Genomic DNA, 4,742 nt, shown 5'->3' with positions numbered 1-4,742 from the left:
CCGGCAAGGGGCCTGCCGGGGAGGCCGGCAAGGCCGCTACCGAGGAGGGGGTGGTTGACGACCAACCTTCCTCCTGCGCTGCCTCTGGCTCGGGCAGGTACCTGAAGGTGAGCGACGACCTGTTCGTCCACCTTCCTCGGACGGCGAGCACCGGGGCGCCCATCGAGGGCGAGGTGTTTGATGACGAGGTGCTCGCCGCCGCCGGGCTCGAGGTTGTCGATGAACCGAGCATCGGTGGCGGCAGTTCCCAGGAAAAGCGGCTCCTCCAGGCCATGAGCGCAAATTTCCAGAAGCTCCAGGCGCTTCACCGTGCCCGCCTAGACAAGGCCAAGTCTGGGATGGCGGTGGCGGACAAGGCAGAAGCGGACCTCGAGGAGCGCGTCGCCGAGGTGCAGGCTTGGTTCCTCCAGGCCCACAAGGACTGGAAGGCCACCCAGGACGTGCTGGCTGAGCGCTAGCTGGAGCTTTCCATGAAGCAGGCCGACATCGAGAAGGCCCAGGAGGCGGCGAAGCAGCAGGCCGCCCAGGAAGAGGCCGCTCGGCACCAGCACCAGGCCGTGCTGAACTCCCAGGAGGAGGACCTTGCCGCTCGCGAGGAGAAGCTCGCAGCGACACTCCGCAGCAAGGACGAGGAGGTCGAGAAGCTTGTCGTGCAGGGGACCTAGGAGCTGGAGCAGAGGCACAGGGAGGCGCTCCATGCTCAGGCCCTGTTCCATGTCGGCAAGGTAAAAGAGCTGGAGGTGGAGCGGGATGGGCTGAAGGATCAGGCCCTGAAGCTGGCGAAGGAGAAGGACATGCTCAACGGTGCTCTGGTGGAGGCGCAGGGCGCAGTCCTTGGCAAGGCTGAGCAGCTCTCCAAGGCCAACGACTCCATCAAAGACCTGAAGCAGAAGCTGGAGGGTCTTGAGGAGACGATTTCGGAGGTCAAGGCCCAGGAGGAGACCCTGACCAAGGATCTGGAGAAGGAGAGGCAGCTGCAGAAGAACGAAGCCGCCAACCACGCGGATTTCGTGAAGGGTGAGAAGCTCTGGGTCAGTCGTCTCGCTGAGGTCGCCGGCAGGATCACCACGCAGCTGGCCACCATGGGGATGCCAAATATGAGGCACGCCCCGGAACCGAGCGTGAGTCCCAATGCCAAGCAGACCCTGTTCTTCGGGGTGTTCTTGGAGCCCTGGAGCAGTTCCGCTCCAACCAGGCGGCCTCGCTGGCCGATGAGGCCCGGAGGCTTTGCCGGGGTGCCATGACCGAGGTCCTCACCAAGGTGGCGTACTGGAACCCGGACCTCGATTTCGACGCCGCGCTGGAGAGCTTGTCGGAGGGCGTGGACCTCGCGCCACTCGAGGAGCATATTGAGCCCGTCATCAGCCGCGTCGATGGAGTTCGGAGGGTACAAGGCCAGCGCCGGGACTAGGCACCCCGTTTCTCATCGCCGCTGCAGGTCCATGACCAGGATGATTTTTATCTTTAGTTAGAACCACAGCAACAATTGATGTAATATAACTCTGCAGTACTTTACTATCATGCATGCTATCTTCCCGTTAGATCTTTCTTCGTATGTTCATACCCTATGCTTGTCGAGATAAGGCTACCGACGCGTAAACCCATGCCGTGGTGCTTATAAGACGCATCATTAGCACCCTGCTGGAAGGGCGCTTGCTGCCGGCGAGCCACCATGCCGCCGCCAGCATGTTCGCTTGAACTGTCGAGCGGACTCGAGGCAGGACAAGAGCGCAGCTGGGAACGGGTAGGCCACCTTGCCGCCGCCAGCTCGGCCGCATGAACTGTCGAGCGGGCTCGAGAAAGAAACAAAGGCGTTGCCAATAGCGGAAGGGTCCCATCGCGTGCAGGTTTTCTGTACAAAGAACGAGATCTCTCGGGGAGAACAGCCTTATATAAGAGAAAATAACCAAGATTTCACGTGACTTAGCTTTTCTGTCGTAGCGCGGGCGTTCACCGCATCTGCAGGCGACGCCGCCCGTTTGGTCGTCTTCTTCCTTGGAGTGACGACCACAATGAAGCCGCTGCTCCAACCAGACCAGATTTCCACAACTGCGCCCCCTACCTGGCGCGCCAAAGATGTCGGTGGGAACGACACCTATGGGATCACTGGGATCCCTTCTACGGTTGGCGGGCGCGGCGTTGTGCAAAGAGCAGGTCTAGGAGCCAGCACAAAGATCGTTTACCCAGGTTTGGGCCGCGAGGATGCGTAAAACCCTAGTCATGCTTTTGTGTATGTATTGGAGTGTTCTCGAGTTCTTGAACTAGCTATGGTGCCTGTCTAGTCCAAAAGATCTGAATCCTTCTCCCGTGCGCCTCGAGCCTCCTTTTATAGACAAAAGGGGTCGCCACAGTGGCACACAGGAGGTGGAAAGGTGTACAGTGCGCAAGCTTATCACTTGTCATTACGGGACAATAGGCATTAAATGCGCTCCCTTAGGTGTCCCGCTGCTTTACTGGGGATGGCAACAATGGCCCGTCCCGTCCGTCACCGCTCCGTCTTGCTCCGACACGCGTCCAGGCCAACGAGGCATGCAGCACCACGTAGGTTGGCAGGCTGCTGAGATGGCGTGGTGGTAGGGCCTTCACGAAGAATTGCATGCCACCACGTAGGTGTTTGCTGAGCTGGCCTGGAAGCTGCATGTCGCCACGCAGGTGCCTGCCCAGCTGGTCGGGTTGCCGGCTGCATGGGAACGGCGGTGGAGTCTTGGCAGATGCGGGCCTGGCTGCGGCCCCGTAGGTGCCTTTGGCAAGGGCCTTGTCGGGGCCCCGGCAAGGGTCTTGCCGTGGCATCGTGGTCATCCCCGGCAAGGGTCTTGTCGGGAGTCTCGTGGATTTCCTCGGCTAGGATCCCGCCGAGGACCGTCGTCTTCTAGTCCTCATCTGATCTTGTGTGTTTATGATCTTGACAAAGATCTGCATGCCACCATGGGGGCGCCTCCCGAGCCTTGGTTCCAATGTGGTTGATGGTGTTGGGACCCTTGGGCTCAATGGTGGTGCACTCTGCTGCCGTCGGGCAAGTTGCCCCGGCAAGGATCATGCCGGGGCTGCGGAGGCCGCCTCGGCAAAGGTCTTGCCTGAGGAGTCCACCTCTCCCTCTTGCTCTTTGTGTCGCTGGTCTTGGCGTTGCCTTGGTTGTCTTGTGCCTCTGGTTTCCCTCCTCTGCCTCACTTAGTGCGGCCGTGGGCGCGGCTCTGACTGCCCGTGCACAAGTAAAGGGGTACAAAGGAGAGCCCCTACTTTTGTACACCTATAGATACCATGCCAAGTTTCAACATTTTCAGAATTCATTTGTAGTGCTTTTCATTTTCACGGTCATTTAGCTCAAAAAATCATTAAATACATGAAAAAAGGAAATGAATTCAAAAAAGGGTTAAAAATTGATGATGTGCCTTTGAATGGTGCATATTGAACAAAAAAAAGTCAGGAGTTAAGATAAGTTAAAGAAATGAAATCCCTTTGTAATAGATGAGTTTTTGTCCGAAACCCTAATACTTTGAAAGAGATTGTCTAGTTTATACATGAAGTGGATCTAGTTTTTGTCGTAACCCTCTCAACTTTTTAGCACATGCTATGTAGGTGAAATTATGATACCATGCCAAGTTTCAACCTTTTCAGAGCTCATTTGTAGTGCTTTTCAATTTCAGGGTCATTTAGATCAAAACAATCATTAAATCCATGAAAAAAGGAAATGAATTCAGAAAAGGGGTGAAATACGATGGTGTGGCTTTGAATGGTGCATATTAAATGCATAATAGGTCTGGAGTTAAAATAAGTTAAAAATGAAAACCCTTTGTACTAGATGAGTTTTCCTCCAAAACCCTTATACTTTGAAACAGATTGTCCAGTTTGTACAGGAAGTGCATCAAGTTTTTTTGTAACCATATCAAGTTTTTAGCACATGCTATGTGGCTGAAATTATGATATCATGCCAAGTTTCAACCTTTTCAGAGTTCATTTGTAGTGCTTTTCAATTTCAGGGTCATTTAGCTAAAAAATCATTAAATGCATGAAATATAGCAAATGAAGTCAGAAAAGGGTTGAAAATTGATGATGTGGCTTTAAATGGTGCATATTGAACGCACAAAAAGTCCGGAGTTAAAATAAGTTAAAAAATGAAATCCCTTTGTAATAGATGAGTTTTTGTCTGAAACCGTAATACTTTGAAAGATATTGTCTAGTTTGTACACGAAGTGCATCTAGATTTTTCTGTCACCCTCTCAACCTTTTCAGAGCTCATTTGTAGTGCTTTTCAATTTCATGGTCATTTAGCTCAAAACAATCATTAAATCCATGAAAAAAGGAACTGAATTCAGAAAAGGGTTGAAATATGATGATGTGGCTTTGAATTGTGCATATTGAACGCACAAAAAGTCAGGAGTTAAATCCATGAAAAAAAGAAATGAATTCAGAAGAGGATTGAAATATTATGATGTGGCTCTGAATGGTGCATATTGAACGCACAAAATGTCAGGAGTTAAAATAAGTTAAAACTGAAATCGCTTTGTTATAGATGAGTTTTTTTCCGAAACTGTTATACTTTAAAAGAGATTGTCTAGTTTATACACGAAGTCCATCCAGATTTTTCCGTAACCCTCTCAACTTTTTCGCACACGCTATGTGGGTGAAATTATGATACCATGCCAAGTTTCGACCTTTTCAGAGCTCATTTGTAGCGCTTTTCAATTTCAGGGTCATTTAGCTCAAAACAATCATTAAATCCATGAAAAAAGGAAATGAATTCA

The sequence above is a fragment of the Triticum aestivum genome, chromosome 4D, assembly GCF_018294505.1.
Source record: "Triticum aestivum cultivar Chinese Spring chromosome 4D, IWGSC CS RefSeq v2.1, whole genome shotgun sequence".
NCBI lineage: Eukaryota > Viridiplantae > Streptophyta > Magnoliopsida > Poales > Poaceae > Triticum > Triticum aestivum.
This window is presented reverse-complemented; position numbering follows the sequence as displayed.